This window comes from Phyllobates terribilis, unplaced genomic scaffold (assembly GCF_046119375.1).
Source record: "Phyllobates terribilis strain yellow unplaced genomic scaffold, ASM4611937v1 Scaffold_5__5_contigs__length_657084704, whole genome shotgun sequence".
Lineage (NCBI taxonomy): Eukaryota > Metazoa > Chordata > Amphibia > Anura > Dendrobatidae > Phyllobates > Phyllobates terribilis.
In genome coordinates, this window is record NW_027362765.1 from 146,885,933 (window position 1) to 146,909,297 (window position 23,365).

A 23,365-nucleotide genomic window follows, 5' to 3' on the forward strand; every position below is an offset into this window, starting at 1 on the left:
GAAGGGGGGGTACTGTCACAGGTTTACCGCGACAAAGAGGAGCCAGAAGACCACAGAGTCTGATTCCTCCCACTCCTGCACTCATTAGAAGCCTTTTGCCTTCATATTAAATGGTGCAGGTTTCTTTTAGCAGTGCAGGGGTTAATCTGATCAGTTGTGAGCTCCTGGGAGCTTACCTTCATTTAGGCTCACAGTTGTCCAGTGTTAGTCAATCCCTGCTCCTAAATATACTGGGCTTTGGCAGGCTATCATTGCCTGAGATAGCTTATGCTGCATGGTTCTTGGAGTGCGGTGGAGAGTGGTTATTTGAGAAGGCATTTGGTGGATTTCAGCTTAGACTGTTGTGTGGTTTAGGTTGCGTGTTATTCCTATTCTTCTCCTATTTTGGTTTGTTTCCCATCCTCCACTTCCCGGTGTTAACCTCTGTTGTTTGTGTGCATTTATTTGTATGATTGGTATGTTCCTTTATCCCTGTTTGTATTACCTTGTTAGCCTGGTTTGCGTACTGCCATACACTACTACTCCCCTCTTCCCTGGTGGGGGGGGCAGGAAACACACTGAGGGTGGATTGAGGAGCTCAGACAAGGTACGTGGTCCTGGCGTCTTTACCTTCAGAAGTAATCCGGGGAACAGGGCCAGTTAGGGTGCCCCTAGCATTAGGGTCAGGGTAGACGCCCCTGGCACCGGGATACCTGACAACAGAATCGTGACACACAGACTCTAGGTGTCTGGTACGGACCCTGAACTTTACCGTTCAGGTTCACCCGTCCCTACTTCTAAGCTCTATTTATGAATCATTGCAAAACTCCCTAGCGGGAGAGTGGAGCAGCGGGGTCAGGAGTTGAATGGAATGATAAATGCAAGGACAAGAGACTTCCTGTTTCTACATAGAGCAGAGAAAAGAGAAGAATTATCTGGGTAGAAAGGCAAAATTGTAAGTACACAGTGCTATATAATATTATGACTGCAATATATTAAGAGGATAAAAACTTTGATGGGAGGAGGACTGCTTCTTTAACTCATTCGGTGGCCAGAAATAGACAATGCAACAAAGAGACTATAGGAGGCAAACGGTGCAAAATGATGAATGAAAGCCAGTTGCAACAATAATTTTTAGCCACAAATACGTGAATTTAAAGTGTTATTCTCAAGTTGTCTCCTGAGCAGCTCACAGCTCTAAAGTCTCCTTACTTCCTGGTTTCTGGGAGCAGCTCTCCTCCTTGAGTGACAGTTCTGGTGATTAGCTTAGCAAAAGTTCTGCTGTAAAACATTCTGTGGTTTGTTCTCAGTCTACCCTGTTATCACTGTGCTTGCATATAGAGATAACAGAGCATTTGAACAAGCACATGGCAGGGGATAGTGTGGGCCATAATGCTGGGTGCCAGTGATTGTGATTCTACAGGATATTTCAGGACCTGAGAGGGAGGTGAGCAGCTAAATGCTGTATAGAAATCAGTGGTCTGAAAAGAGCAGACTGGTATGTTAGGAGTTAAGTCCTATCCAGGAATCTAACTACTGGGCAGGCACTGGTGATCAAGCTCCATGGAAACCAGCTGTACACTATGAAATATAAAAGCTGTCACAGCAGGTGAATGACAGCAGCTAGAAAAAGCAAGTCAATTCCAAACTTGCTTATTGTCATGCTGTTTAAGTAATCAAAGCAATGTAATAACTTGAGAATATCCTTTTAAGTAAAAAAAAGAAAAATTGTTCTCAAAGGTGATAACTCCTTTAAATGTCAGTTGTGAGCATGTGAATGATATGAAGCTTTCTGTTAACTTTACAAAAAGAACTTTGAGCTCCAAAACACATTTGTTTATTAAGTTTTAAAACTATAAATGGCTACAAAACAAGAGGATTTCTGCTACTTTTGGATGACTGCGCCGCTGAGGGTCTTCTTTATTGGGGGTTTACAAACTCAGTGACCATCTTCCCTGCAGTTCGTCCCTGGCGAGGTCGGCATCGCAAGTCTAAAGGGTTCAGAGTACATGTAGCATTATCCACTTATACCTTATTTAATAGTGTTGTGCCATCGGCAGCAAAACCGATCAAGGTAAGCACTGAGGACAAAAGCGACCTTCACTTTTACACATCTTTCTTCCTCTTCCTTCCTTCATTTTTTTGTTCTACATCTTTTCTTGTCCTCCTGTGTATCCTCGTACAGATTAAGGAAGGGGCTGCGGACTGAGGTGGAGGTTTCAAAGAAGGAGAGGGTTAAACATGGAGAGGTAGGCTTTAAAAAAAAGGGAGAAAAGATGGGTTGGAAGGGTATAGGGGTTTAAAGGGAACCTGACATATACATGCTGCCGAGCCACAGACATGTATCAGACACTGGTTGCATGATTTCTGCCATGTCTATTTGACTCTTAAACGCTGCCGCATTTCAGAGAAAGACATACTTTAACAGGTGTCCGGCTTCACCCTGCCTCCACCCCTTGAGTGATGGGTTTCTTCCTGTGTGTGTATAGGGAGAGACCTGTCAGTCACTGGCAGTGGGCGGGGAGAAGTCGCTGGGGATCCGCCTTTCCAACTAGTCTCCTGGGCGGCTCGGTCCCCAGCAGTCTTTAAAGCATTTTCTTCTCTGAAATGCCAAAGCGTTTAAGAATCAAACATACCTGGCTGAGATCATTCAGCCTGTGGTTTGGGCAGCGTGTATCACCTGTCAGAAGACACAAGACAAAGACTCTCACCTTCGGGCATCTTGAATTGAAATGCATCGGACATCCTCAGGGGTCTGGCAAAGGTAGCCAGAACCTAGTAGCTCATCTTCTGTCATCTTCACACTTTCAGCACTTCTGTAAGCTTTATCTATCAGCAGATGGAGAGGGAGCCTGTTGTCTGGTAATCTTATGGGATCTGGTGGGGAAGCACTTGTGCAGTGGCTTCAGAATTCAGCAGCTGATAGCACATGGAGGTGCCATGGTAATGCTCAGGCTGAGTGATTAGTTGGTGCCAGGGGGACAGTTAGCAGCAATGAAGGGACATTTTTGGGGGGCACATCTGATTTCCTGATTTGGTTATGTTCCTCCCGGTGACTCGGCCAGTACGGTGTTCACAAATCCTTGTCTGCGGCATATTTTTTTGTTACAGTTGCACAGGATTGGGGACCTTACTAAACATATTGTGGTGAGACAGACACTAAAAGGTTGATAGAAGGAGACGGCAGTGTTAGATTCCAAAGGTCATATCTTTCCAATCGCGATTACGTCTGATATATTGGTGGTGGATTGTGCGGATTCACAGGAGGGCAGGTTGCTCAGAGCGGTGTTTTCAGTTGCTTTCTTTGGGGTTTTGCACATCGGCAAAGTGGTTGCACATGGCAGTGGAAGACTGATGTTAATAGATGTGGTCATTTTGGAGAATTCCATAAAGATCTGCAAAAAAAAATGTAAGTCAGGTACGAGAATATCCGGCAGAGGTACGTATTTATGGATACAATCTCTGGAGTCGCAATGGTGAGAGGAGAAGGGGGCCATTTTACTTACACAAATCCGGGTTGCCTTTGCCTAGATTCCAGCTTGTGACTGTCCTGAAAGCCTGTTAAAGAGTTAAGGATGAATGAGTCAATGTTTGGGTCCCAGTCTTTCTGCAGGGCCTTCATGGATAGTTGGTCGCCTTTTTGGTATTGTACAGTAGATGAGAAGGTTCTACAGTCTCGTTGTCAATCAGCGTGGGGTCTGTTCCGGGAGCGGTCCAACACAGGTATAGGTCACCATGTAGCCCAGTCTTATGCTGTGGTCTCAGGCCAGAAGAAGCACAACAGGTATCTGATGAATCTGCAGGACATAAGACCGGGGTGAGTAGAATGGACAGGTCTGGTGCTGACAATGGGGTCTGCTGAGGAGGGTCTAGACTGGGAGGAGAGGGGGATTACTGGGGGGATCACTTCTGTACAGTCTTGTACAGTCCTGGAGACACAGATGAAATTGGTGAATCCTGCACATGAGTCCTCCCACAATCAGCTGGTGTTGCAAGAGGGAAATGTAAGTGGTAATGACTAGTGTTGAGCGAGTATGTTCTGTCCGAGTATGCTGGGGCCGAGCTCCGAGTATTTATAGCTGCTCGGTGATATGGTTGAATCACTCCCGTGTGCATGATTTGCAACTGTTTAACAGTTTTATTACATGTGAGGAATGTGTAAGAAATAGACATTCCTCACATGTAATAAAACTGTCAAACACTTGCAAATCATGCACACGGGAGCGATTCAACCATATCACCGAGCAGCTATAAATACTCGGAGCTCGGCCCGAGCATACTAGGCGAAAGGGTTAATAGATCATACTCGCTCAACACTAGTAATGACTAGTGTTGAGCGAGCACTAAAATGGTCGGGTGCTCGAAGCTCGGGCCGAGCTCACCATGATACTCGGGTGCTCGAACCGAGCAACGAGCCCAATATTAGTCTATGGGAGATCCGAGTATTTTTGCGGCGGCACCCCCGGCAGTCTGTAGAAAGCCTAAAAAGTGCCCAAAACGATAGTAACAGTGCTCAAAAGACATGGGGACAGCATGGGCATCGCCCCAGGAAGCATTTCTGACCCCCAGGTCACTGCTGTCAACAACGTGGTCAGAGGTATTAAGCCACTTTTATGGGCTCACAATAAAACATTCAAAAACGAAATTGAAACGGTTTTCCTGTGAAATATGTTAAGGAACTTCCTTTCCAGGGTAAAGACTTGTGTATAAGGTAAAATAAATAACCAAAAACAAAAATACTCCTCCACACCTTGGGCTATGTTCACAAGTAGCATTTTTTATGCTTTTTTCCACTTTTGTATTGCTTTCAACCGTGACTAATGCATTCACCGGGAAATGTCGTTTTAACATTTTACAATCTTATCTGGCCATGTGCTGTGTGACACATGCATACAGTGCTGAAAACACATGGGAACATCATGGGGAAGACCCCTGGAAGCATCTCTGACACCCAGGTCACTGCCTAAAAGTGTGCCCATCAGAAGTGATCCTTTCCGCATCAGAAGATGCAGACTTGCAACTATCCCCGTGCAAGTCCTTGTCCCAGGGCAGTGTTCAATTGTACCTCCCCCATTCCTTGCAATGCAAGCGCAAGTATGCAGCCTGCCACCCACCCACCCCCAGGCTGCAATACCATACTGCTAGCTTGCACTTGAAATGGGGCCTTTTAGTTTGGAGGAAGCCGAAGCTGGTCACTACCTCATGGCTGCTTCAGCTGCGAGGTATCCATACTCAGTCCCCAGCCGCCCGGCGGCCGGGTGTCCATGCTCGGTCTCCAGCCGCCAGGGGGCGGCCGAGTGTCCATACTCGGTCCCCAGCAGCCCTGTGGCCGGGTGTCCACACACGGTCACCAGCCGCCTGGGGGAGGCCGGGTGTCCATAAACGGTCCCCAGCCACCCCTATTTCTCCTTGGAAGTTCCCCCCCACTTTTCTTAGCCTGGCCTGCTTTAGGGCAGCATTGGACGAGCCCACCAGAGAACCAGACTCCTCCGGTGGGCCCTGGCTTCTCCATCAGGGGAGTTGAGAGTGCCAAGGTGAGGAGCATGATGATGATGAAAGAAGTTAGCATCTGCCTTGTTTTCTTGGAATGCAAGCGTAAGTGTGCAACCTGCCACCCACCCACACCCAGGCTGCAATACCATACTGCTAGCTTGCACTTGAAATGGGACCTTTTAGTTTGGAGGAGGCCGAAGCTGGCCACTACCTCATGGCTGCTTCGGCAGCGAGGTATCCATACTCAGTCCCCAGCCGCCCGGCGGCCGGGTGTCCACGCTCGGTCCCCAGCTGCCAGGGGGCGGCCGGGTGTCCATACTCGGTCCCCAGCCGCCCCGTGGCCGGGTGTCCACACACGGTCCCCAGCCGCCTGGGGGCGGCCGGGTGTCCCCAGCCGCCCCTATTTCTCCTTGGAAGTTTCCCCACACTTTTCTTAGCCTGGCCTGCTTTAGGGCAGCATTGGACGAGCCCACCAGAGAACCAGACTCCTACGGTGGGCCCTGGCTTCTCCATCAGGGAAGTTACGAGTGCCAAGGTGAGGAGCATGATGATGATGATAGAAGTTAGCGTCTGCTTTGTTTTCTTGGAATGCAAGCGCATGTATGTAGTAGCGGCTAGGCCTGAGGTGGTCAGCGTTTTGGCGCATATCCTACCTCCTCCGAGGAGTGCTGGTTGTTTTCCTGCTACAATCCCAGTTCTATGACTCCCGTTAAAACAAAGCTTCAGGTGATGAATGATGGATGAGGTGGTGGCAAAGGAGAAAGAGCAGGAGGAACAGGGACCATTCACATCAATATCAGGCCAGTCAACCACACATGTCTTGTAGGATATGTTTCTGTACCAAAAGGAGCGATTCGGCTACACAGTTATAGGGCATGCAGTGAGTGCAATGCCTACCAAAAATTTTGAGGCACTCCAATGCCCCTTGGAAGTGACATGGAGGTCAGAGGGCCTTAATTAAACCATTTTTTCCATTTATAGCAACTGGGTCTCCTGTGCACTGTTGGCCTAAGCAGTGAATGCAAGGCTTTCCAAAAATTATGAGGAACTGCAATGCCCCTTGAAACAGATGTGGATTACAGCATACTAAAAACCTTCCACCCATTATTGGGAAGTGGGTCTCCCTTAGTGTTCAGCTATGCATTGAAAAGCAAAAGCTGACTAAAATTAGGAGGAAATGCAATGCCCGTTGGAAGAATGGTGGAGGTCGCAGTGGAATAAAAAGACAATATCAATGCCCCTTGGAATAGTGGTGGAGGTCGCAGTAGCTTAAGAAGATGGTTTTAATGCCCCTTGGAAGAGAAGTGGAGGTCGCAGTAGCTTAACAAGACGACTTTAATGCCCCTTGGAAGAAACGTGGAGGTCGAAGTAGCTTAACAAGACGGTTTTAATGCCCCTTAGAAGAATGGTGGAGGTCGTAGTGGAATAAAAAGACAATATCAATGCCCCTTGGAAAAGTGGTGGAGGTCGCAGTAGCTTAACAAGACGGTTTTAATACCCCTTGGAAAAGTGGTGGAGGTCGCAGTAGCTTAACCAGACGGTTTTAATGCCCCTTGGAAGAGACGTGGAGGTCGCAGTAGCTTAACAAGATGGTTTTAATGCCCCTTGGAAGAGACGTGGAGGTCGCAGTAGCTTAACAAGACGGTTTTAATGCCCCTTGGAAGAGATGTGGAGGTCGCAGTAGCTTAACAAGACGGTTTTAATGCCCCTTGGAAGAGGCGTGGAGGTCGCAGTGGAATAAAAAGACTATATCAATGCCCCTGGGAAAAGTGGTGGAGGTCGCAGTAGCTTAGCAAGACGGTTTTAATGCCCCTTGAAAGAGACGTGGAGGTCGCAGTAGCTTAACAAGATGGTTTTAATGCCCCTTGGAAGAGACGTGGAGGTCGCAGTAGCTTAACAAGATGGTTTTAATGCCCCTTGGAAGAGACGTGGAGGTCGCAGTAGCTTAACAAGACGGTTTTAATGCCCCTTGGAAGAGGCGTGGAGGTCGTAGTGGAATAAAAAGACAATATCAATGCCCCTGGGAAAAGTGGTGGAGGTCGCAGTAGCTTAACAAGACGGTTTTAATGCCCCTTGGAAGAGACATGGAGGTCGCAGTAGCTTAACAAGACGGTTTTAATGCCCCTTGGAAGAGACGTGGAGGTCGCAGTGGAATAAAAAGACAATATCAATGCCCCTTGGAAGAGACGTGGAGGTCGCAGTAGCTTAACAAGACGGTTTTAATGCCCCTTGGAAGAGACGTGGAGGTCGCAGTAGCTTAACAAGACGGTTTTAACGCCCCTTGGAAGAGACGTGGAGGTCGCAGTAGCTTAACAAGACGGGTTTAATGCCCCTTGGAAGAGACGTGGAGGTCGCAGTGGAATAAAAAGACAATATCAATGACCCTGGGAAAAGTGGTGGAGGTCACAGTAGCTTAACAAGACAGTTTTAATGCCCCCTGGAAGAGACGTGGAGGTCGCAGTAGCTTAACAAGACGGTTTTAATGCCCCTTGGAAGAGACGTGGAGGTCGCAGTAGCTTAACAAGACGGTTTTAATGCCCCTTGGAAGAGACGTGGAGGTCGCAGTGGAATAAAAAGACAATATCAATGCCCCTTGGAAGAGAGGTGGAGGTCGCAGTAGCTTAACAAGATGGTTTTAATGCCCCTTGGAAGAGACGTGGAGGTCGCAGTGGAATAAAAAGACAATATCAATGCCCCTTGGAAGAGACGTGGAGGTCGCAGTAGCTTAACAAGACGGTTTTAATGCCCCTTGGAAGAGAAGTGGAGGTCGCAGTAGCTTAACAAGACGGTTTTAATGCCCCTTGGAAGAGATGTGTAGGTCGCAGTAGCTTAACAAGATGGTTTTAATGCCCCTTGGAAGAGACGTGGAGGTCGCAGTGGAATGAAAAGACAATATCAATGCCCCTTGGAAAAGTGGTGGAGGTCGCAGTAGCTTAACAAGACGGTTTTAATGCCCCTTGGAAGAGACATGAAGGTCACAGTAGCTTAACAAGACGGTTTTAATGCCCCTTGGAAGAGACGTGGAGGTCGCAGTGGAATAAAAAGACAATATCAATGCCCCTGGGAAAAGTGGTGGAGGTCGCAGTAGCTTAACAAGACGGTTTTAATGCCCCTTGGAAGAGATGTGGAGGTCGCAGTAGCTTAACAAGACAGTTTTAATGCCCCTTGGAAGAGACGTGGAGGTCGCAGTAGCTTAACAAGATGGTTTTAATGCCCCTTGGAAGAGACGTGGAGGTCGCAGTGGAATAAAAAGACAATATCAATGCCCCTGGGAAAAGTGGTGGAGGTCGCAGTAGCTTAACAAGACGGTTTTAATGCCCCTTGGAAGAGAAGTGGAGGTTGCAGTAGCTTAACAAGACGGTTTTAATGCCCCTTGGAAGCGACGTGGAGGTCGCAGTAGCTTAACAAGACTGTTTTAATGCCCCTTGGAAGAGACGTGGAGGTGCAGTGGCTTAACAAGACGGTTTTAATGCCCCTTGGAAGAGACGTGGAGGTTGCAGTGGAATAAAAAGACAATATCAATGCCCCTGGGAAAAGTGGTGGAGGTCGCAGTAGCTTAACAAGACGGTTTTAATGCCCCTTGGAAGAGACGTGGAGGTCGCAGTAGCTTAACAAGACGGTTTTAATGCCCCTTGGAAGAGACGTGGAGGTCGCAGTAGCTTAAGAAGACGGTTTTAATGCCCCTTGGAAGAGACGTGGAGGTCGCAGTGGAATAAAAAGACAATATCAATGCCCCTGGGAAAAGTGGTGGAGGTCGCAGTAGCTTAACAAGACGGTTTTAATGCCCCTTGGAAGAGACGTGGAGGTCGCACTAGCTTAACAAGACGGTTTTAATGCCCCTTGGAAGAGACGTGGAGGTCGCAGTAGCTTAACAAGACGGTATTAATGCCCCTTGGAAGAGACGTGGAGGTCGCAGTGGAATAAAAAGACAATATCAATGCCCCTTGGAAAAGTGGTGGAGGTCGCAGTAGCTTAACAAGACGGTTTTAATGCCCCTTGGAAGAGACATGAAGGTCACAGTAGCTTACCAAGACGGTTTTAATGCCCCTTGGAAGAGACGTGGAGGTCGCAGTAGCTTAACAAGATGGTTTTAATGCCCCTTGGAAGAGACGTGGAGGTCGCAGTGGAATAAAAAGACAATATCAATGCCCCTGGGAAAAGTGGTGGAGGTCGCAGTAGCTTAACAAGACGGTTTTAATGCCCCTTGGAAGAGAAGTGGAGGTTGCAGTAGCTTAACAAGACGGTTTTAATGCCCCTTGGAAGCGACGTGGAGGTCGCAGTAGCTTAACAAGACTGTTTTAATGCCCCTTGGAAGAGACGTGGAGGTGCAGTGGCTTAACAAGACGGTTTTAATGCCCCTTGGAAGAGACGTGGAGGTTGCAGTGGAATAAAAAGACAAAATCAATGCCCCTGGGAAAAGTGGTGGAGGTCGCAGTAGCTTAACAAGACGGTTTTAATGCCCCTTGGAAGAGACGTGGAGGTCGCAGTAGCTTAACAAGACGGTTTTAATGCCCCTTGGAAGAGACGTGGAGGTCGCAGTAGCTTAAGAAGATGGTTTTAATGCCCCTTGGAAGAGACGTGGAGGTCGCAGTGGAATAAAAAGACAATATCAATGCCCCTGGGAAAAGTGGTGGAGGTCGCAGTAGCTTAACAAGACGGTTTTAATGCCCCTTGGAAGAGACGTGGAGGTCGCACTAGCTTAACAAGACGGTTTTAATGCCCCTTGGAAGAGACGTGGAGGTCACAGTAGCTTAACAAGACGGTATTAATGCCCCTTGGAAGAGACGTGGAGGTCGCAGTGGAATAAAAAGACAATATCAATGCCCCTTGGAAAAGTGGTGGAGGTCGCAGTAGCTTAACAAGACGGTTTTAATGCCCCTTGGAAGAGACATGAAGGTCACAGTAGCTTATCAAGACGGTTTTAATGCCCCTTGGAAGAGACATGGAGGTCGCAGTGGAATAAAAAGACAATATCAATGCCCCTGGGAAAAGTGGTGGAGGTCGCAGTAGCTTAACAAGACGGTTTTAATGCCCCTTGGAAGAGACGTGGAGGTCACAGTAGCTTAACAAGACAGTTTTAATGCCCCTTGGAAGAGACGTGGAGGTTGCAGTGGAATAAAAAGACAATATCAATGCCCCTGGGAAAAGTGGTGGAGGTCGCAGTAGCTTAACAAGACGGTTTTAATGCCCCTTGGAAGAGACGTGGAGGTCGCAGTAGCTTAACAAGACGGTTTTAATGCCCCTTGGAAGAGACGTGGAGGTCGCAGTAGCTTAACAAAATGGTTTTAATGCCCCTTGGAAGAGACGTGGAGGTCGCAGTGGAATAAAAAGACAATATCAATGCCCATGGGAAAAGTGGTGGAGGTTGCAGTAGCTTAACAAGACGGTTTTAATGCCCCTTGGAAGAGACGTGGAGGTTGCAGTAGCTTAACAAGACGGTTTTAATGCCCCTTGGAAGAGACGTGGAGGTCGCAGTAGCTTAACAAGACTGTTTTAATGCCCCTTGGAAGAGACGTGGAGGAGCAGTGGAATAAAAAGACTATATCAATGCCCATTGGAAGAGACGTGGAGGTTGCAGTAGCTTAACAAGACAGTTTTAATGCCCCTTGGAAGAGACGTGGAGGTCGCGGTAGCTTAACAAGATGGTTTTAATGCCCCTAGGAAGAGACGTGGAGGTCGCAGTAGCTTAACAAGACGGTTTTAATGCCCCTTGGAAGAGACGTGGAGGTCGCAGTAGCTTAACAAGACGGTTTTAATGCCCCTTGGAAGAGACGTGGAGGTCGCAGTGGAATAAAAAGACAATATCAATGCCCCTGGGAAAAGTGGTGGAGGTCGCAGTAGCTTAACAAGACGGTTTTAATGCCCCTTGGAAGAGACGTGGAGGTTGCAGTAGCTTAACAAGACGGTTTTAATGCCCCTTGGAAGAGACATGAAGGTCACAGTAGCTTATCAAGACGGTTTTAATGCCCCTTGGAAGAGACATGGAGGTCGCAGTGGAATAAAAAGACAATATCAATGCCCCTGGGAAAAGTGGTGGAGGTCGCAGTAGCTTAACAAGACGGTTTTAATGCCCCTTGGAAGAGACGTGGAGGTCACAGTAGCTTAACAAGACAGTTTTAATGCCCCTTGGAAGAGACGTGGAGGTTGCAGTGGAATAAAAAGACAATATCAATGCCCCTGGGAAAAGTGGTGGAGGTCGCAGTAGCTTAAAAAGACGGTTTTAATGCCCCTTGGAAGAGACGTGGAGGTCGCAGTAGCTTAACAAGACGGTTTTAATGCCCCTTGGAAGAGACGTGGAGGTCGCAGTAGCTTAACAAAATGGTTTTAATGCCCCTTGGAAGAGACGTGGAGGTCGCAGTGGAATAAAAAGACAATATCAATGACCATGGGAAAAGTGGTGGAGGTTGCAGTAGCTTAACAAGACGGTTTTAATGCCCCTTGGAAGAGACGTGGAGGTTGCAGTAGCTTAACAAGACGGTTTTAATGCCCCTTGGAAGAGACGTGGAGGTCGCAGTAGCTTAACAAGACTGTTTTAATGCCCCTTGGAAGAGACGTGGAGGAGCAGTGGAATAAAAAGACTATATCAATGCCCATTGGAAGAGACGTGGAGGTTGCAGTAGCTTAACAAGACAGTTTTAATGCCCCTTGGAAGAGACGTGGAAGTCGCAGTAGCTTAACAAGATGGTTTTAATGCCCCTAGGAAGAGACGTGGAGGCCGCAGTAGCTTAACAAGACGGTTTTAATGCCCCTTGGAAGAGACGTGGAGGTCGCAGTAGCTTAACAAGACGGTTTTAATGCCCCTTGGAAGAGACGTGGAGGTCGCAGTGGAATAAAAAGACAATATCAATGCCCCTGGGAAAAGTGGTGGAGGTCGCAGTAGCTTAACAAGACGGTTTTAATGCCCCTTGGAAGAGACGTGGAGGTTGCAGTAGCTTAACAAGACGGTTTTAATGCCCCTTGGAAGAGACGTGTAGGTCGCAGTAGCTTAACAAGACGGTTTTAATGCCCCTTGGAAGAGACGTGGAGGTCGCAGTAGCTTAACAAGACGGGTTTAATGCCCCTTGGAAGAGACGTGGAGGTCGCAGTGGAATAAAAAGACAATATCAATGCCCCTGGGAAAAGTGGTGGAGGTCACAGTAGCTTAACGAGACAGTTTTAATGCCCCCTGGAAGAGACGTGGAGGTCGCAGTAGCTTAACAAGACGGTTTTAATGCCCCTTGGAAGAGACGTGGAGGTCGCAGTAGCTTAACAAGACGGTTTTAATGCCCCTTGGAAGAGACGTGGAGGTCGCAGTGGAATAAAAAGACAATATCAATGCCCCTTGGAAGAGACGTGGAGGTCGCAGTAGCTTAACAAGATGGTTTTAATGCCCCTTGGAAGAGACGTGGAGGTCGCAGTGGAATAAAAAGACAATATCAATGCCCCTTGGAAGAGACGTGGAGGTCGCAGTAGCTTAACAAGACGGTTTTAATGCCCCTTGGAAGAGAAGTGGAGGTCGCAGTAGCTTAACAAGACGGTTTTAATGCCCCTTGGAAGAGACGTGTAGGTCGCAGTAGCTTAACAAGATGGTTTTAATGCCCCTTGGAAGAGACGTGGAGGTCGCAGTGGAATGAAAAGACGATATCAATGCCCCTTGGAAAAGTGGTGGAGGTCGCAGTAGCTTAACAAGACGGTTTTAATGCCCCTTGGAAGAGACATGAAGGTCACAGTAGCTTAACAAGACAGTTTTAATGCCCCTTGGAAGAGACGTGGAGGTCGCAGCGGAATAAAAAGACAATATCAATGCCCCTGGGAAAAGTGGTGGAGGTCGCAGTAGCTTAACAAGACGGTTTAAATGCCCCTTGGAAGAGACGTGGAGGTCGCAGTAGCTTAACAAGACGGTTTTAATGCCTCTTGGAAGAGACGTGGAGGTCGCAGTAGCTTAACAAGATGGTTTTAATGCCCTTTGGAAGAGACGTGGAGGTCGCAGTGGAATAAAAAGACAATATCAATGCCCCTGGGAAAAGTGGTGGAGGTCGCAGTAGCTTAACAAGACGGTTTTAATGCCCCTTGGAAGAGAAGTGGAGGTTGCAGTAGCTTAACAAGACAGTTTTAATGCCCCTTGAAAGCGACGTGGAGGTCGCAGTAGCTTAACAAGACTGTTTTAATGCCCCTTGGAAGAGACGTGGAGGTGCAGTGGCTTAACAAGACAGTTTTAATGCCCCTTGGAAGAGACGTGGAGGATGCAGTGGAATAAAAAGACAATATCAATGCCCCTGGGAAAAGTGGTGGAGGTCGCAGTAGCTTAACAAGACGGTTTTAATGCCCCTTGGAAGAGACGTGGAGGTCGCACTAGCTTAACAAGACGGTTTTAATGCCCCTTGGAAGAGACGTGGAGGTCGCAGTAGCTTAAGAAGACGGTTTTAATGCCCCTTGGAAGAGACGTGGAGGTCGCAGTGGAATAAAAAGACAATATCAATGCCCCTGGGAAAAGTGGTGGAGGTCGCAGTAGCTTAACAAGACGGTTTTAATACCCCTTGGAAGAGACGTGGAGGTCGCACTAGCTTAACAAGACGGTTTTAATGCCCCTTGGAAGAGACGTGGAGGTCGCAGTAGCTTAACAAGACGGTTTTAATGCCCCTTGGAAGAGACGTGGAGGTCGCAGTGGAATAAAAAGACAATATCAATGCCCCTTGGAAAAGTGGTGGAGGTCGCAGTAGCTTAACAAGACGGTTTTAATGCCCCTTGGAAGAGACATGAAGGTCACAGTAGCTTATCAAGACGGTTTTAATGCCCCTTGGAAGAGACGTGGAGGTCGCAGTGGAATAAAAAGACAATATCAATGCCCCTGGGAAAAGTGGTGGAGGTCGCAGTAGCTTAACAAGACGGTTTTAATGCCCCTTGGAAGAGACGTGGAGGTCGCAGTAGCTTAACAAGACGGTTTTAATGCCCCTTGGAAGAGACGTGGAGGTTTCAGTGAAATAAAAAGACAATATCAATGCCCCTGGGGAAAGTGGTGGAGGTCGCAGTAGCTTAACAAGACGGTTTTAATGCCCCTTGGAAGAGACGTAGAGGTTGCAGTAGCTTAACAAGACAGTTTTAATGCCGCTTGGAAGCGACGTGGAGGTCGCAGTAGCTTAACAAGACTGTTGTAATGCCCCTTGGAAGAGACGTGGAGGTGCAGTGGCTTAACAAAACGGTTTTAATGCCCCTTGGAAGAGACGTGGAGGTCGCACTAGCTTAACAAGACGGTTTTAATGCCCCTTGGAAGAGACGTAGAGGTCGCAGTAGCTTAACAAGACGGTTTTAATGCCCCTTGGAAGAGACGTGGAGGTCGCAGTAGCTTAACAAGACGGTTTTAATGCCCCTTGGAAGAGACGTGGAGGTCGCAGTGGAATAAAAAGACAATATCAATGCCCCTGGGAAAAGTGGTGGAGGTCGCAGTAGCTTAACAAGACGGTTTTAATGCCCCTTGAAAGAGACGTGGAGGTTGCAGTAGCTTAACAAGACGGTTTTAATGCCCCTTGGAAGAGACGTGGAGGTCGCAGTAGCTTAACAAGACTGTTTTAATGCCCCTTAGAAGAGACGTGGAGGTGCAGTGGAATAAAAAGACTATATCAATGCCCCTTGAAAGAGACGTGGAGGTTGCAGTAGCTTAACAAGACGGTTTTAATGCCCCTTGGAAGAGACGTGGAGGTCGCAGTAGCTTAACAAGACTGTTTTAATGCCCCTTAGAAGAGACGTGGAGGTTGCAGTGGAATAAAAAGACAACATCAATGCCCCTGGTAAAAGTGGTGGAGGTCGCAGTAGCTTAACAAAACGGTTTTAATGCCCCTTGGAAGAGACATGGAGGTCGCAGTAGCTTAATAAGACGGTTTTATTGCCCCTTGGAAGAGACGTGGAGGTCGCAGTGGAATAAAAAGACAATATCAATGCCCCTGGAAAAAGTGGTGGAGGTCGCAGTAGCTTAACAATACGGTTTTAATGCCCCTTGGAAGAGACGTGGAGGTCGCAGTAGTTTAACAAGACGGTTTTAATGCCCCTTGGAAGAGACGTGGAGGTCGCAGTGGAATAAAAAAACAATATCAATGCCACTTGGAAAAGTGGTAGGGGTCGCAGTAGCTTAACAAGACGGTTTTAATGCCCCTTGGAAGAGACGTGGAGGTCGCAGTAGCTTAACAAGACGCTTTTAATGCCCCTTGGAAGAGAAGCAAAGGTCGCAGTAGCTTAACAAAACGGTTTTAATGCCCCTTGGAAGAGACGTGGAGGTCGCAGTGGAATAAAAAGACAATATCAATGCCCCTGACAAAAGTGGTGGAGGACGCAGTAGCTTAACAAGATGGTTTTAATGCCCCTTGGAAGAGACGTGGAGGTCGCATTAGCTTAACAAGATGGTTTTAATGCCCCTTGGAAGAGACGTGGAGGTCGCAGTAGCTTAAGAAGAAGGTTTTAATGCCCCTTGGAAGAGACGTGGAGGTTGCAGTGGAATAAAAAGACAATATCAATGCCCCTGGGAAAAGTGGTGGAGGTCGCAATAGCTTAACAAGACGGTTTTAATGCCCCTTGGAAGAGACGTGGAGGTCGCACTAGCTTAACAAGACGGTTTTAATGCCCCTTGGAAAAGACGTGGAGGTCGCAGTAGCTTAAGAAGACGGTTTTAATGCCCTTTGGAAGAGACGTGGAGGTCGCAGTGGAATAAAAAGACAATATCAATGCCCCTTGGAAAAGTGGTGGAGGTCGCAGTAGCTTAACAAGACGGTTTTAATGCCCCTTGGAAGAGACATGAAGGTCACAGTAGCTTATCAAGACGGTTTTAATGCCCCTTGGAAGAGACGTGGAGGTTGCAGTGGAATAAAAAGACAATATCAATGCCCCTGGGAAAAGTGGTGGAGATCGCAGTAGCTTAACAAGACGATTTTAATGCCCCTTGGAAGAGACGTGGAGGTCGCAGTAGCTTAACAAGACGGTTTTAATGCCCCTTGGAAGAGACGTGGAGGTTTCAGTGGAATAAAAAGACAATATCAATGCCCCTGGGAAAAGTGGTGGAGGTCGCAGTAGCTTAACAGGACGGTTTTAATGCCCCTTGGAAGAGACGTGGAGGTCGCAGTAGCTAAACAAGACGGTTTTAATGCCCCTTGGAAGAGACGTGGAGGTCGCAGTAGCTTAATAAAATGGTTTTAATGCCCCTTGGAAGAGACGTGGAGGTTGCAGTGGAATAAAAAGACAATATCAATGCCCCTGGGAAAAGTGGTGGAGATCGCAGTAGCTTAACAAGACGATTTTAATGCCCCTTGGAAGAGACGTGGAGGTCGCAGTAGCTTAACAAGACGGTTTTAATGCCCCTTGGAAGAGACGTGGAGGTTTCAGTGGAATAAAAAGACAATATCAATGCCCCTGGGAAAAGTGGTGGAGGTCGCAGTAGCTTAACAGGACGGTTTTAATGCCCCTTGGAAGAGACGTGGAGGTCGCAGTAGCTAAACAAGACGGTTTTAATGCCCCTTGGAAGAGACGTGGAGGTCGCAGTAGCTTAATAAAATGGTTTTAATGCCCCTTGGAAGAGACGTGGAGGTCGCAGTGGAATAAAAAGACAATATCAATGCCCATGGGAAAAGTGGTAGAGGTCGCAGTAGCTTAACAAGACGGTTTTAATGCCCCTTGGAAGAGACGTAGAGGTTGCAGTAGCTTAACAAGACAGTTTTAATGCCCCTTGGAAGCGACGTGGAGGTCGCAGTAGCTTAACAAGACTGTTTTAATGCCCCTTGGAAGCGACGTGGAGGTCGCAGTAGCTTAACAAGACTGTTTTAATGCCCCTTGGAAGAGACGTGGAGGTTGCAGTGGAATAAAAAGACAATATCAATGCCCCTGGGACAAGTGGTGGAGGTCGCAGTAGCTTAACAAGACGGTTTTAATGCCCCTTGGAAGAGACGTGGAGGTCGCACTAGCTTAACAAGACGGTTTTAATGCCCCTTGGAAGAGACGTAGAGGTCGCAGTAGCTTAACAAGACGGTTTTAATGCCCCTTGGAAGAGACGTGGAGGTCGCAGTAGCTTAACAAGACGATTTTAATGCCCCTTGGAAGAGACGTGGAGGTCGCAGTGGAATAAAAAGACAATATCAATGCCCCTGGGAAAAGTGGTGGAGGTCGCAGTAGCTTAACAAGACGGTTTTAATGCCCCTTGAAAGAGACGTGGAGGTTGCAGTAGCTTAACAAGACGGTTTTAATGCCCCTTGGAAGAGATGTGGAGGTCGCAGTAGCTTAACAAGACTGTTTTAATGCCCCTTAGAAGAGACGTGGAGGTGCAGTGGAATAAAAAGACTATATCAATGCCCCTTGAAAGAGACGTGGAGGTTGCAGTAGCTTAACAAGACAGTTTTAATGCCCCTTGGAAGAGACGTGGAGGTCGCAGTAGCTTAACAAGACTGTTTTAATGCCCCTTAGAAGAGACGTGGAGGTTGCAGTGGAATAAAAAGACAACATCAATGCCCCTGGTAAAAGTGGTGTAGGTCGCAGTAGCTTAACAAGACGGTTTTAATGCCCCTTGGAAGAGACATGGAGGTCGCAGTAGCTTAATAAGACGGTTTTATTGCCCCTTGGAAGAGACGTGGAGGTCGCAGTGGAATAAAAAGACAATATCAATGCCCCTGGGAAAAGTGGTGGAGGTCGCAGTAGCTTAACAATACGGTTTTAATGCCCCTTGGAAGAGACGTGGAGGTCGTAGTAGTTTAACAAGACGGTTTTAATGCGCCTTGGAAGAGACGTGGAGGTCGCAGTGGAATAAAAAAACAATATCAATGCCACTTGGAAAAGTGGTAGGGGTCGCAGTAGCTTAACAAGACGGTTTTAATGCCCCTTGGAAGAGACGTGGAGGTTGCAGTAGCTTAACAAGACGCTTTTATTGCCCCTTGGAAGAGAAGCAAAGGTCGCAGTAGCTTAACAAGACGGTTTTAATGCCCCTTGGAAGAGACGTGGAGGTCGCAGTAGCTTAACAAGACTGTTTTAATGCCCCTTGGATGAGACGTGGAGGTCGCAGTGGAATAAAAAGACAATATCAATGCCCCTGAGAAAAGTGGTGGAGGACGCAGTAGCTTAACAAGATGGTTTTAATGCCCCTTGGAAGAGACGTGGAGGTCGCACTAGCTTAACAAGATGGTTTTAATGCCCCTTGGAAGAGACGTGGAGGTCGCAGTAGCTTAAGAAGAAGGTTTTAATGCCCCTTGGAAGAGACGTGGAGGTCGCAGTGGAATAAAAAGACAATATCAATGCCCCTGGGAAAAGTGGTGGAGGTCGCAATAGCTTAACAAGACGGTTTTAATGCCCCTTGGAAGAGACGTGGAGGTCGCACTAGCTTAACAAGACGGTTTTAATGCCCCTTGGAAGAGACGTGGAGGTCGCAGTAGCTTAACAAGACAGTTTTAATGCCCTTTGGAAGAGACGTGGAGGTCGCAGTGGAATAAAAAGACAATATCAATGCCCCTTGGAAAAGTGGTGGAGGTCGCAGTAGCTTAACAAGACGGTTTTAATGCCCCTTGGAAGAGACATGAAGGTCACAGTAGCTTATCAAGACGGTTTTAATGCCCCTTGGAAGAGACGTGGAGGTCGCAGTAGCTAAACAAGACGGTTTTAATGCCCCTTGGAAGAGACGTGGAGGTCGCAGTAGCTTAATAAAATGGTTTTAATGCCCCTTGGAAGAGACGTGGAGGTTGCAGTGGAATAAAAAGACAATATCAATGCCCCTGGGAAAAGTGGTGGAGATCGCAGTAGCTTAACAAGACGATTTTAATGCCCCTTGGAAGAGACGTGGAGGTCGCAGTAGCTTAACAAGACGGTTTTAATGCCCCTTGGAAGAGACGTGGAGGTTTCAGTGGAATAAAAAGACAATATCAATGCCCCTGGGAAAAGTGGTGGAGGTCGCAGTAGCTTAACAGGACGGTTTTAATGCCCCTTGGAAGAGACGTGGAGGTCGCGGTAGCTAAACAAGACGGTTTTAATGCCCCTTGGAAGAGACGTGGAGGTCGCAGTAGCTTAATAAAATGGTTTTAATGCCCCTTGGAAGAGACGTGGAGGTCGCAGTGGAATAAAAAGACAATATCAATGCCCATGGGAAAAGTGGTAGAGGTCGCAGTAGCTTAACAAGACGGTTTTAATGCCCCTTGGAAGAGACGTAGAGGTTGCAGTAGCTTAACAAGACAGTTTTAATGCCCCTTGGAAGCGACGTGGAGGTCGCAGTAGCTTAACAAGACTGTTTTAATGCCCCTTGGAAGAGACGTGGAGGTGCAGTGGCTTAACAAGACGGTTTTAATGCCCCTTGGAAGAGACGTGGAGGTTGCAGTGGAATAAAAAGACAATATCAATGCCCCTGGGACAAGTGGTGGAGGTCGCAGTAGCTTAACAAGACGGTTTTAATGCCCCTTGGAAGAGACGTGGAGGTCGCACTAGCTTAACAAGACGGTTTTAATGCCCCTTGGAAGAGACGTGGAGGTCGCAGTAGCTTAACAAGACGGTTTTAATGCCCCTTGGAAGAGACGTGGAGGTCGCAGTGGAATAAAAAGACAATATCAAGGCCCCTAGGAAATGTGGTGGAGGTCGCAGTAGCTTAACAAGACGGTTTTAATGCCCCTTCGAAGAGACGTGGAGGTCGCACTAGCTTAACAAGACGGTTTTAATGCCCCTTGGAAGAGACGTAGAGGTCGCAGTAGCTTAACAAGACGGTTTTAATGCCCCTTGGAAGAGACGTGGAGGTCGCAGTGGAATAAAAAGACAATATCAAGGCCCCTAGGAAATGTGGTGGAGGTCGCAGTAGCTTAACAAGACGGTTTTAATGCCCCTTGAAAGAGACGTGGAGGTTGCAGTAGCTTAACAAGACGGTTTTAATGCCCCTTGGAAGAGACGTGGAGGTCGCAGTAGCTTAACAAGACTGTTTTAATGCTCCTTAGAAGAGACGTGGAGGTGCAGTGGAATAAAAAGACTATATCAATGCCCATTGGAAGAGACGTGGAGGTTGCAGTAGCTTAACAAGACGGTTTTAATGGCCCTTGGAAGAGACGTGGAGGTTGCAGTGGAATAAAAAGACAACATCAATGCCCCTGGTAAAAGTGGTGGAGGTCGCAGTAGCTTAACAAGACGGTTTTAATGCCCCTTGAAAGAGACGTGGAGGTTGCAGTAGCTTAACAAGACGGTTTTAATGCCCCTTGGAAGAGACGTGGAGGTCGCAGTAGCTTAACAAGACTGTTTTAATGCTCCTTAGAAGAGACGTGGAGGTGCAGTGGAATAAAAAGACTATATCAATGCCCATTGGAAGAGACGTGGAGGTTGCAGTAGCTTAACAAGACGGTTTTAATGGCCCTTGGAAGAGACGTGGAGGTTGCAGTGGAATAAAAAGACAACATCAATGCCCCTGGTAAAAGTGGTGGAGGTCGCAGTAGCTTAACAAGACGGTTTTTATGCCCCTTGGAAGAGACATGGAGGTCGCAGTAGCTTAATAAGACGGTTTTATTGCCCCTTGGAAGAGACGTGGAGGTCGGAGTGGAATAAAAAGACAATATCAATGCCCCTGGGAAAAGTGGTGGAGGTCGCAGTAGCTTAACAATACGGTTTTAATGCCCCTTGGAAGAGACGTGGAGGTCGCAGTAGTTTAACAAGACGGTTTTAATGCCCCTTCGAAGAGACGTGGAGGTCGCAGTGGAATAAAAAGACAATATCAATGCCCCTTGGAAAAGTGGTAGGGGTCGCAGTAGCTTAACAAGACGGTTTTAATGCCCCTTGGAAGAGACGTGGAGGTCGCAGTAGCTTAACAAGACGCTTTTAATGCCCCTTGGAAGAGAAGCAAAGGTCGCAGTAGCTTAACAAGACGGTTTTAATGCCCCTTGGAAGAGACGTGGAGGTCGCAGTAGCTTAACAAGACTGTTTTAATGCCCCTTGGATGAGACGTGGAGGTCGCAGTGGAATAAAAAGACAATATCAATGCCCTTGAGAAAAGTGGTGGAGGACGCAGTAGCTTAACAAGACGGTTTAAATGCCCCTTGGAAGAGACGTGGAGGTCGCAGTAGGTTAACAAGATGGTTTTAATTACCCTTGGAGGAGACGTGGAGGTCGCAGTGGAACAAAAAGACAATATCAATGCCCGTTGGAAGAGACGTAGAGGTCGCAGTAGCTTAACAAGACGGTTTTAATGCCCTTTGGAAGAGACATGGAGGTCGCAGTGGAATAAAAAGACAATATCAATGCCCCTTGGAAGAGACGTGGAGGTCGCAGTAGCTTAACAAGATGGTTTTAATGCCCCTTGGAAGAGACGTGGAGGTCGCAGTGGAATAAAAAGACAATATCAATGCCCCTGAGAAAAGTGGTGGAGGACGCAGTAGCTTAACAAGACGGTTTAAATGCCCCTTGGAAGAGACGTGGAGGTCGCAGTAGCTTAACAAGATGGTTTTAATTACCCTTGGAGGAGACGTGGAGGTCGCAGTGGAATAAAAAGACAATATCAATGCCCCTTGGAAGAGACGTAGAGGTCGCAGTAGCTTAACAAGACGGTTTTAATGCCATTTGGAAGAGACGTGGAGGTCGCAGTGGAATAAAAAGACAATATCAATGCCCCTTGGAAGAGACGTGGAGGTCGCAGTAGCTTAACAAGATGGTTTTAATGCCCCTTGGAAGAGACGTGGAGGTCGCAGTGGAATAAAAAGACAATATCAATGCCCCTGGGAAAAGTGGTGGAGGTCGCAGTAGCTTAACAAGACGGTTTTAATGCCCCTTGGAAGAGACGTGGAGGTTGCAGTAGCTTAACAAGACGGTTTTAATGCGCTTTGGAAGAGACGTGGAGGTGCAGTGGCTTAACAAGACGGCTTTAATGCCCCTTGGAAGAGACGTGGAGGTCGCAGTGGAATAAAAAGACAATATCAATGCCCCTGGGAAAAGTGGTGGAGGTCGCAGTAGCTTAACAATACGGTTTTAATGCCCCTTGGAAGAGACGTGGAGGTCGCAGTAGCTTAACAAGACGGTTTTAATGCCCCTTGGAAGAGACGTGGAGGTCGCAGTGGAATAAAAAGACAATATCAATGCCCCTTGGAAAAGTGGTAGGGGTCGCAGTAGCTTAACAAGATGGTTTTAATGCCCCTTGGAAGAGACGTAGAGGTCGCAGTAGCTTAACAAGACGGTTTTAATGCCCCTTGGAAGAGAAGCGGAGGTTGCAGTAGCTTAACAAGACGGTTTTAATGCCCCTTGGAAGAGACATGGAGGTCGCAGTAGCTTAACAAGACGGTTTTAATTACCCTTGGAGGAGACGTGGCGGTCGCAGTGGAATAAAAAGACAATATCAATGCCCCTGAGAAAAGTGGTGGAGGTCGCAGTTACTTAACAAGACGGTTTAAATGCCCCTTGGAAGAGAGGTGGAGGTCGCAGTAGCTTAACAAGACGGTTTTAATTACCCTTGGAAGAGACGTGGAGGTCGCAGTGGAATAAAAAGACAATATCAATGCCCCTTGGAAGAGACGTGGAGGTCGCAGTAGCTTAACAAGACGGTTTTAATGCCCCTTGGAAGAGACGTGGAGGTTGCAGTGGAATAAAAAAACAATATCAATGCCCTTTGGAAAAGACGTGGAGGTCGCAGTAGCTTAACAAGACGGTTTTAATGTCCCTTGGAAGAGACGTGGAGGTCGCAGTAGCTTAACAAGACGGTTTTAATGCCCCCTGGAAGACACTTGGAGGTCGCAGTAGCTTAACAAAACGGTTTTAATGCCCCTTGGAAGAGACGTGGAGTTTGCAGTAGCTTAAGAAGACGGTTTTAATGCCCCTTGGAAGAGACGTGGAGGTCGCAGTAGCTTAACAAGACTGTTTTAATACCCCTTGGAAGAGACGTGGAGGTGCAGTGGAATAAAAAGACAATATCAATGCCCTTTGGAAGAGACGTTGAGGTTGCAGT

The 23,365-nt window shown here is 47.5% G+C and overlaps 1 long non-coding RNA gene across 1 annotated transcript in view; it reads right to left on the reverse strand.

Moving 5' to 3' along the window:
• Positions 1-1,910: 1,910 nt before the first annotated feature.
• LOC141272428 (uncharacterized) overlaps positions 1,911-23,365 on the reverse strand; it is a 115,975-nt gene continuing 94,520 nt past the window's right edge. The window contains exons 3-5 of the long non-coding RNA XR_012322007.1: positions 3,486-3,776; positions 2,691-3,374; positions 1,911-2,184 (exon numbers count right to left, since the gene is read on the reverse strand). This is a non-coding gene — a long non-coding RNA (uncharacterized lncRNA). The remainder of the gene's footprint in view (positions 2,185-2,690; positions 3,375-3,485; positions 3,777-23,365) is intronic.